An 11,530-nucleotide genomic window follows, 5' to 3' on the forward strand; every position below is an offset into this window, starting at 1 on the left:
TATGGGCTGTTGTGAGGACTAAACTGGAAAGCCTTCGGTTTAGTTTTCCTCATTGTTCTCACCTCTCTACACTCTACCTGCTGAACCAAATGCCAAAACAGTTCACACACTGTAAAAAGAAAAGGATGATTGCATGTCCCTTTAACAAATTTCATTTTCACCTGCAGTAAGGGGGCAGTCAAGCTGCTTCTGAGGTTTGAAATTAGAAGAATGGAAGCACAAAATGGGACAATTGTGTACACACACACACACACACACACACACACACACAAAATCTGGCTAAAGTGGAAAACAAGCGTGGAAACAGCCCAGTCCTGCCCAATACTCCTTAGAGAGGACAGTCATTGTGGAACTCGTGTCCACCAACTTAGACACACTGCTTCTGTCAGTGTTGTGCTCCAGTTGCCCCGAAGAAGTTCCTTGTTCCCTTCACTTTGTCAGATACACATACAGATCTCTCTCACATGCACAGAGAGAGAGAGGGAGAATAAGGGGAAATTCTCCAACACTGATTTTTGCTGTTATTCAGGACAATAGCGGGGCTCTGCCTCTACCGCTGGGTCAAGTCATGTCTTGTCAGACCCTGTATCCTCTTTCCATTGAGCATGACGGTTACAAGTACCACAGGGGCCTGCACTGGGCCTGTTAAACACATTCACCCTGCAGTTAGACCTGTCTGACTTAAAGAGAACAGGCTCGTCTTTCACATCAAAAGACTGTACAACCTCACCCCACGCCTACAATTCAAACAGAGTTCGCTGCGCTTAGGTAAATAGTTACAGTTGACTATGGGAAATAAGAAAAAAAGAAAAATAAGGGCTATGAATTACTATGGATGGATGGATGATAACTGGATGATGACTTTCTCGCCAATCAGTGTACATCTAACAAAATGTCAAACAGAAAAGAAGAGGAAAAGACTATATTGTTACACCTACTGCCCAGCTGCTATGATCAGATTTCTTACTATTCTTTCTTGTATTGCTACCCAAAGTTAATCAATACTTTAAAACACAACAGAATTGTCTCCGAAGAAATAATTGACAATGTCCCATGATTTTTCTCTCACCCATAATGCATAGGTGTGATTGGCATAGGACAAAAAAGCAGGAAAATATACGGCACACCCATGATGTGGCGACAGCACCCCCCCACACCACCCTATTCTTTTAGGAAGGCTATATAATGTTTGTTTTTCTTTGAGATGTTTTCACTTAACTGTGTGGTCATTTAGAAGGCTTACTAAATTAATCTGCCAGACTGTTAACCTGCATACTCAGCATGCGTTCTTTATGAGATGTGTAATAGTACTGTTCAGGCATGAAAATGGGTCAGGGGTGAAAAAGGTGAGAAGGATATTACCCCTCTGTGAGGGTCCGGGAGAAAATTTTAAATATTCCATATTTTAAAGCATCAAACTGATGCATTTTGAGATGCATTTTTTGCCAACCAACAGTGTAATATTTCAATATGCACTCATTAAAGTTAATTTGACTGGCAAAACAGTTAAAGTCCTTCTGACATTACACAATAAAAGTCATAATTTTTAAAAACTAAAATGTTTTGGATCAATTTTTACTTCTATTAAATTAAGAGTCAATGTGGATTTACATATTGCAATAATATCATAATCCTACAATGAATCATTGTGAAAACTAAACTTTACTACTTTGGCCAGGTGATCATCAAACAACTAATAGTGGCTAAGACCATACTATTTGAGAATATACAGATTTGTGTTGGTTTCTCCAAATATCTGAGGAAAAATGTCATTAGCACCACATAATAAAATTAACTGTTTTAGTTGAAAAGGAAGCTACAGAAATTGTGGCCAAAGTATTGTATATATACAATTTCACATGATCACATGTTTTACTGTAGTTGTTTTTTAAACTATTTGTCTTAGTCATTGTCACGTTTAAACCTTGTGTTGTATTGCCTTGTCCTTCCAGGTCAAAATTGAAAATTCACTTTTTTAGCGCTTTTTTCTGGCCTGTTCGTTTTTGTTTTTGTCAAAAAAGCTTTCAAAGCTTTCTTTATTCATGGTTAATAAACCGAATTTATATGACATTATACCAATTTTTTTAGGTAAAAAAGCAGAAATTATTAATTATTTTGACTAACAGTTAAGATCAGAGGATGTTGAGTGGATCACAGACTGGTGTATGTTAAAGTTTAGTCAGGATACTGTTTTAAAACCATTAAATTTTTTTTTTTAAATGCTATAAAATTGAATATAACAAACCAAAATTCAATGCAAGTTACCATTAATTTTACCTGCATATAATGTTGTATGGAACCCATAAAACATATCCATGATAACTTTCTGCAATTTGGTTGAAACCCATATTTTTTTTATATAAAAAACAAAAAAGGGTCAAATTTGACCCGAGGACAACACAAGGGTTAAAAGTCCATATACATTGAGGATACTCAAACATGTACAGTACAGGCCAAAAGTTTGGACACAGCTTCTCATTCAATGCGTTTTCTTTATTTTCATGACTATTTACATAGTAGATTCTCACTGAAGGCATCAAAACTATGAATGAACACATATGGAATTATGCACTTAACAAAAAAGTGCGAAATAACTGAAAACATGTCTTATATTTTAGATTCTTCAAAGTAGCCACCCTTTGCTTTTTTTGATAACTCTGAAAACCCTTGGTGTTCTCTCAATGAGCTTCATGAGGTAGTCACCTGAAATGGTTTTCACTTCACAGGTGTGCCTTGTCAGGGTTAATTAGTGGAATTCTTTCCCTTATTAATAAAAAAGCAAAGGGTGGCTACTTGAAGAATCTAAAATATAAGACATGTTTTCAGTTATTTCACACTTTTTTGTTAAGTACATAATTCCATATGTGTTCATTCATAGTTTTGATGCCTTCAGTGAGAATCTACAATGTAAATAGTCATGGAAATAAAAAGGAAACGCATTGAATGAGAAGGTGTGTCCAAACTTTTGGCCTGTACTGTAGCTATTTACCACTTAAAAAAAAATTATGTTGGAACGTGAGGACGCTGACATGAATATCGCCGCTTCACAATCCGCGAAATTGATATTTATATGACAGCTGTCAACCTCCCGACTAACTGTTACCGCAAACTAGCTAGTGATCTAGCGAGGATTATCCCTTCAGACCACAGTGGACTTCAGTGGACTCTCTATCCAAACTCCCAACTGGACCTTCGTCTGCCACGACTGCCGGACTCTTTCAAGTACATGTACTCCCTGTCTCCGCCGATCACTTGGTAGCTTTGAGACACCTGGTCAGCTGTCAGTTTACGCCAGTTAGCTTCTGTTAGCTTCCACCGACGGCTCGCCCAGCACATCTGTGTTCGCTGCGTAGAGCTCTTTTTCCCGGCTTTGAAATTACGATTCCTGCACCAAGACCCGCCCTTCAATCACTACTATTGGCCAGGCGGCGTCCATGCTTACGCAAGGTAACGTAACCTGATTTGTTCAGGTCTTATCCCCTGACCAATCGGCTATCCTAACCTTAACAACCCCCCCCTAAAAAATTATTTACGAGAGTCTCATTTTCAGGTCGGAAAAGCCGGATTTCCGGATTTATCCGGAAGAATCACACCCCTAATGCCATTTGTACAGTTAGTAATCTTCATTAGAAGGGCTCTGTGTGACAAGCACTTGGGAGCTTAGCAGTTAAAACAACACACCCCATTAAAACATCATCTGGAAGGGGAAAAGATTGCACACTCAGAGGAAGTGATTTTGACAGATGATGTACAACAGTTGGTTTAAAGGTCCACGTGTGTTGCTTTTGCAAAATTCACACCTTATACAGACTGCACTTGAGTTGATCCAACAATACAAGTACATGTTTTTACATACATATTGAATAAGGCTGATCAGAAATTAATAAACCTATTTTAGAAATAATGTCCACCCACCACGCAGATACTGAGGGGTCTGGGCCTCAACAACTCTCACATACTTCCTGCCCTGATGTCACACATTTAAACACAACCCAGCATGAGACTAGCCATGTGAATCTCTTTCTATGTATGTGGGCATGTGTGTGATGACGATCAGAGACAGTGTAGATGAATTAGTGTGGGACCACTGTGACAAATTTCCTCCAATGTGTGACAGGCCCTTCACCGGACCACACCTCCCCCTCTACTCCCATACATGTACATAGGCTTAACGTCGTCTGGGCGGGCCGATCCCACCGGCTCACTGTCGGCACGGCAACGAGCGCTATCCTGGCTAACATCTGCCGCGCGACCCGGGGCCACTCAGAATGGGCCTTAATCCCCACACAGCCATGTTGTGGGGGAAAACATTCTTTCCTTTTAGTGAGTGCAAACAAACAGGGACAAGCTGTGTTGCTGGTAACTTGCAGGCAACCGGCCTCTTGGTAGGACAGGGAATGTTGTTGGTTGCGTGGCCCCCAATTGTGCCACGGCCCATTATGGCTGTGCAGAGGGGTGTGACTGCCAGCATCGGCAGTGAGTTGCCGTCACTGGTCCAGTTGGATGGATTTGGGTTTTGAGGTTAATAAAAGGTGGTGTGAGTGAGCTAGGTGGGGTGGGTCGGGGGAGGGGGGGCCGGGTTGTCAGCCAGCCTTGTTATGCTAAAACAACAGTTGCATCGATGAAAATGTGAAGCACCTTACACCCTCTCCGATGTGAATTTACTGCCACATCAACTGGCAACTGGCTGTGGAACCTGGACACTGTTGCTGCCACATTTTTGGTCATCCTTCAGTGAGTTTTCAAAAAGTGTGCGTTGCTGTCAAAAGCAAAGGGACTGGAGAGTGAGCTTTCAGTTAGGACAGAAAATCAACATGCGGCAGTTTGGTGCCCCCTTGTGGCCACTCGCAATAGAACAGGTGCTGTAGGAGCACACAAACACATTCTCACACAGAAACACTCTTATTTACACATTCAGATACTTACACCAAGAATCATTCAAAGTCATAACACGACAAGTGAACAACTCCTCTCCTCCCTGAAACAAGCCGAGCTATGATCCTTCATATTACTGTGTCTGATAAAGATCTTCTTTAGCGGTGGCGCACAGAGGAAATGAAGACACAGCCCCATCAATCAGTCCATCAACTGCTATTAAATATGTATTTGTCCTAATATGGAGTTTGATTCCATCAAACCCATTTCATGGACCATTTCCCTATGCAAACACCTTTGGAAGAAAGAGGGAAAGAGAGAGTGGCAGAGTGTGGTTGAGGCTCGCTCAGAGGAGGAAACACACCTCCAAAGGATGGCTCGGTGTGTGTATAGTATGAGATTTAATTGAATAGTTCTGCATCAGTGCCAGGAAGTTAGTTGGTGTGTTTGCAGAGGTCTGTGTTATTTCTGATTAAGGGCTTGGTTGTCTTTTTTTCCCCACAGCAAAGCCAATATTGGCTAGAAACAAAGTCCTTCTCAGGTTTCAATCACAGTCAGAGAGAGAGAAATTCAGAGGTAGTAGGTACATCACGGCAGATTGGAAACACTCGTACGCCTCCAGGCCTTGTCCTAAAAGTGCCAGAGCCACACAATAACAACAGCTCAAATGGATCTGCAGGCTATTTCTGGAAGCAACCAATTCATGATATCTCAGCTCAGCAAAGATGTGCTCTGCTTAGTGCAAAATGAAAATGGGGATTGGAAAAATATCTTTCAATAGACAAAGAAAATTATTTAAAAAGCTACCTCATAAATGTTGAGTGATTAGATACAACTTTGGTGATAGAGGAATTCAATAGCAAAGGCCCATCCCATATCATTCAACTATCTGGGTAAGAATTTGGTTATAGTAGGTCTGCTATGGATAATAAGTCTGTTTCCACATGACATGACTGTTTCTGATAGATTACACTTTTTTTAAGCAAAATGAGCACACAAATTCTCAGAAAACTGCATTAATAATGCTAAAAAACCACTTCTTTACAGATGAATATTTTTTAGATTGTTACAGCACTTGGATCTGAAGAAAAGGTTGCTCCGGGTTATAAGAGAATTTAACAGTGTAGAGTATTATTATTATTATAGCCCTGCAAAAAGCTGATGAGCCCACTCTTGTATACTGTACCATTAACATTTGTGTTGTTAAACATAGCAAAAGGGAGTCAAATGTTACCAAATGTTTGCGTGAGAATTTGAACTGACAACCTTTCACTCACAAGACCAGTTCTTAAAGGCAAGGCCACGGATGCAGCAACAAGTGTTTTTGGAGAGTCTTCGCTACAAATCCATCAACACCAGCTTCCAAGTGCTATGATGACTGACATCCAAGAATGACTATGGTTAACTACAGCCATACACTGACACCTAGTGTATTATTATGGTTACTGCAAATAACAGCAAACAACAGGACAGGGACACATAGGCTCATTTTACAGTAAAAGACACCTACTGTCTGCATTACAGTGTAGGTAACACAAAAAGGAATAAGAATAATCTGCTCCATCTGATCTAAAGCATTATCAACTAATCAAAGACAGGAACATGAGACATAGATATGCCACAAAGTAAACAGGGTGATGGCACAGGGATACAGAAGGTGAATGTGATGGGAGATAGCAGTGACGATGATGTAATTATCTGTGTTTGTGCATTTTTCATGTATTTATGTGAGCGCGCTCGCGTGAATGCAACCTGCTATCTCACTGTGTCTGCCTGTACACTATGAGAGCTATTTGGTCTAGCAAGGCAGATAAGAGGGTGATATTGAGGCCGGTGGGTGTGCTGGCTATCTGCCTCCCAGCTGCCAACGTAACAGGGTCACTCAGGTGCACTCTGCAGGGACAAGTGGATGAGCAGAATAGAGGAGATAAAGTAGGAAAGAACAGAAAGGGTGGAGGTGAGGGAGGTGAAATGACAAGGGAACAAAAGTAGAGTGGACAAAGGACAGAGAGAGGGGTCAGCAGAGGAGACAGACATTGTACAGAGAGAGACGTACTGCTGTTCATGCTGTCGTGAATTTTCACAGCTCGGAGCATGACAGTGTACTCTGTTTGTGTGTACATGTATGTGTAAAATCCAGGCATTGCTGAGCTCCATGTGCATGCGTGTGTGTGCAGCTTAGGATTTGTGCATTGTGAACTTTACCCACTCCCCTCGCTTCTGTGGGGCTCCAGGTTTCGCCTGGTTGGTGGGACAAAACACCCACAATGCCGATTGTTTTCACAGCACACACACAGAGGATCAGGCCGGCATGGCAAACTGGCACCAGATATTATCATGTGTGTCGCTGCTGTTTTTGGTTTCATTCGGATTTTCTTTTTACAAAGACGAAGTATGCCTAATCCCCTCATGTCAACCTGACTACTGAGACTGCCAGAGAAAAAAATAAACATTGGAGTCTAACTTGTCAATTAACAGTTAACAGCAGCAACAGGCTCTTTCAAATGTGCGCTTATGTAAAGCCAGAACTGTCACAAGTTGTTTTAATAAAAACTTTAGGGGATTTTAGGCACCTGATGCAGAGCGCACTGAAAGGCAAATTAATATTTCCAAGATAAGCAATATTCTGACAGAGCAAGCCTTGCCCTAAATCAGCGGATACAATCCCAGATATAAAGCTCAGTTTGGGCTCTCAAAGATATGGAATGGCCCTAAATTCATGGAAGGCTGGAACCACATACATCAATACAGCTATATGTGAGTCATTCATTGTTCATTTCCCTCAGCTAGGATTGAATACGTTTAGAAATTTGTGTCGCAGAGGAGAAATAAAGACAAAAAGGTGTGCCACAGTGATACTTAATAACCAAACATTACTAAACAATAACCTAGATACATTTCATGATATGAGTACTATATTGAAACCGGGATTTGAACCACCGAAGGACCCACTCTGCTGTCTGTCTTGTCATGGCATGGCAGGCTATAGAGAGAAGTACTAAGAGAGTGATCAGCACTGGTCCTGTACATCATAAGAATAAATGTAATGCAATCAAATGGCTTTGACAAAAGATTAACCTCACGGTCACATTGTTCTTTTAATCTTCCCTCACTCGTAGATGTTTCTATTACGGATATCTCACTTCTGACAGGTGGCATTGAAATACTTTTACTCCTCTAAACCGATCTTTCCCACATTTAGTTTGCAATTTAATTCCAGCATTTAAATCTAAAGTTTTCCATAACTTTAAACTTCACACTAGGGTGCCGGGATAGCTCAGTTGGTAGAGCGGGCGCCCATATATAGAGGTTTACTCCTCAACGCAGCGGGCTCGGGTTCAACTCTGACCTGCGGCCCCTTTGATGCATGTCTTTCCCCCTCTCTCTCCCCTTTGATGTCTTCAGCTGTCCTGTCAATAAAGGCCTAAAATGCCCAAAAGAAATATAAAAAAAACAACAACTTGAGAATAAAAATGTCCCAATGGCACAGTGAAATACATGAAGCAATCAATACATAAACTGAATATTTTGTTTTGTTTGAGTTTTAAAATAGCGCTCTTTGTTTTGTCCAAACTTTTCCTGTAGATAATCTTACAGCAAGCTGTAAACACAACATTGTCTAATATTCACTCTTCTTTTACTTCTGCATTGGTGTCATCGACTCCTGAGAGAAATATCTGGCTCCTTAGATGCTAAATGCGCCGCTATGTCCACCAGCTAGTTGCTTACTTTGCTACCTGCCCAGCATCAAACAGCAGAGAGTCATACTGTGGGTTTATCAGAGTCCCCCCCCCCCACCCCCTTGAAAACAAGGTTGATGAAAGTGAACCAAACAGTAAAATAATGAGTTAAAACGCTCATTGGAGCGGAGAGGGAACTGCAAAGATAATTCTCTGTGGGATGGTCACTATAGGAGCAACACTTTCATTTCATAAGAATATTGATTAGTGGAACATTAAAAAACTTTTGAGGCCTGGAAAACATGTTAACAATGTAATCCATTTAATCCAATTACAATATTAGGATTTTGTTGGCATGGTAGCCTTGATTGTGTAATTTAGTTGCATAGAGAAAAAGTCTGACATACATGCAAAACACAGGTTACTTAGATTACCACTTAGCTAACTGCCAGATATGAACAACAATTGTTAAGAGGATACTAATCTCCCCACACCTCTCTGGGCTGTGGATGAAAGGTTTCACTCACTCATTGCAGCTCAGTTAAACAAAAATCTAGATAATCAAAAAGAAGTATATAAAGCCTATTTCAAGGCTCTTCAAATCAATGAAATATACCCAGAGTGTGATCACACATCACTATGCCAGCCAACAGACAGCTGTGAGCACGTGTTTGTCCCATACTGACATGCCACACAGAGGGGTAAAATGTAACTGGAGATGAGAGGAACACTGCCAGGCTGTGGCAGCTGCTTCAAACATCTCTGAATCACGCTTTTACACGGAGCCTTTTGAGAAGGGAAGGGTCTGTGTCAGCCCCTGTCACTGGCAGGTGGACACCCAAACATTAGGGCCAGAATGGGGCTTTGGATGGAGAATTTGATGTGGCCCTGGTTTATTTTGTGTCATTAGTTTGAGAGAGTACAGCAGAATATTGGGGAAAAAGGAGAAAAAAATTATGAAATAAGAATGTTACCTTTCACATGGCAGAGACAGAGTGGCAAATAATAGATCTAAACCTGGCACTCTATGTGTTATCACAGCAGAACTGTCATTTAAAACCAAATTCTACATATCTTATAACTTAAGGCTTAAAAACATTTACTATTTAACTGTGTTCCATCAAACTGCAATCTTTAAAACTTTTTGCAGTGTAAAAAATGAAAAATATCCTTATTGCTAATGAGCAAGGCAGTAAAATCGCAGCAGAGGAGGGATCTCTTTCCCTGGATCAACAGACATGCAACAGATGTCATGCACTGAATAGAAAAATTACAGAAGTCAATCAGGATGACAAAATCACAGATTTTATATATTTGTTAAAGGCAAACCATTCTGAATTAAGTATTGTGGTGCTGCAGAGACATCCCGGCCTACAAATCGTATCCTACAGACTAAAGAAAAAAAATCATTGTTTGGTACAGATCCTCGCAAAAATCACACTATAATCATTTTAATTTTGATCATTTTTCAATGAAAATGAAAATGAGAATAGTGATACAAAAATGATCATTCCCTCCAATATGGTGAATCATATCGCAATCGAAATATCAGTCAAAATAATCGCAATTAGATATTTTCCTTATATCGTGCAGCCCTGGTAAACATATAAAGAATAGAACTCAATAAGATGTCAAGCAGCAGAAAATGATGCTCATGCCACAACCACCAATACTTACAGAAGAATCTGTATTAACCAAAATATCATTTGGCACAGTGTCTTAACCCTTTAGCCAGCCAGCCAGCCAGCCAGCTGCCCAGCCCAGCCCAGCCCACAGGAAGATCACAGTCTGATGCCAGCCAGGTGAAACACATTCCCGCTGATTTCTGTTCAAGTCATGTAATGAGCCTGTAATGATGATATGAAATATTGATAACCATGATCAGCCAACACTGGGCCTCTATAGGGGTCATCTCAACTCAAAACAAGATAGTAAAGAAATAAATACTTTACACCTCTCTTGCTGAAGAAACAAAGATGAGGAGACTGCTTTGAAAACAACAGATTAATATCTCAAAACGTGTGACGAAACAATAAAGAGATATTGGAAGTATTTCACTTAGGGCTATTATGAAATGCTTTGTTAAGTCGTCATTTATGCTTCTGGGAAAATAAAGATCCAATGACTTATTTATTTTTTATTGACCTTTTAAACCACTTTGAGAGCAAAACATAAAAAGTTCAAAGAAGAAGCATTTTAAGTGAAATCCAGACAGGCATCCTATGTTTGACTGCTACAAATCATCCCCACAATATCTGACATTCTCACACAGATAGCTAGAGGAAGAGGGAGAGGACAGACAGGAAGAGATGAGACAGGTTAACGTTACTCACGTTATCAATAACTTACCTTGTTTTTTTCAGTCACGAAAACGGCAAAGATCTTCGTGCTCTGCCCTCCCCCTTTTTTTTTTACTTAATGTCAACTTCAAAACATTAAACGTATTTTCGTTTGATTAAAGACGACACGTGAACTCTAGACGCTGTTTGCTCCAGGTAGTTAGCTAGCTTTATCCAAATGTAACAACCTGCTCTGCACTGAAAACGTTTACATTCAAACGGGTTAATTTCATCTTGATAACTTACTCGCTGTTCGGTCAGTTAACTTACACATGTTGGTCTTCTGTGTATCTTATAGTAGCCTAACGAGTGGCTAAGCTAAAGTAACAAACAAACAGTACTCTCGATGCTAGCTAGCTGGCTCTAGCTACCGCTGGATACAGGTCGCTAAGCAACAACAAGCTGTGGCTATGCCATAGACTGTGGGCTATGCTTAGCTAACCAGCTAACGTTAGCTTAGCGTAGCATTCCTGTAGCAGACTGCAATGCAACCGGTTAGCTCATTAGATAGCGATATCGTGTAGAAGCCTGTTTAAACAGCCTATGTAATAGTACTATTACCGATAGCCACGTTTTATTTAACTATCAACGGGATAACTTGTTCTTTTTTACTACTTCTTTAAGGACTACATTAAT

The 11,530-nt window shown here is 40.4% G+C and overlaps 1 protein-coding gene across 4 annotated transcripts in view; it reads right to left on the bottom strand.

The window, feature by feature from the left end:
• Positions 1-11,520, bottom strand: part of LOC120547757 (WD repeat containing planar cell polarity effector) — an 81,570-nt gene extending 70,050 nt beyond the window's left edge. For all 4 annotated transcript variants that reach the window (XM_039783413.1, XM_039783414.1, XM_039783410.1 and 1 more), the window contains exon 1: positions 10,905-11,520. The gene's annotated coding sequence lies outside the window, so the exon portion shown is untranslated. The remainder of the gene's footprint in view (positions 1-10,904) is intronic.
• Between the last annotated feature and the right edge of the window lie 10 nt (positions 11,521-11,530).

Source organism: Perca fluviatilis, chromosome 19 (genome assembly GCF_010015445.1).
Source record: "Perca fluviatilis chromosome 19, GENO_Pfluv_1.0, whole genome shotgun sequence".
Taxonomy (NCBI): Eukaryota; Metazoa; Chordata; class Actinopteri; order Perciformes; family Percidae; genus Perca; species Perca fluviatilis.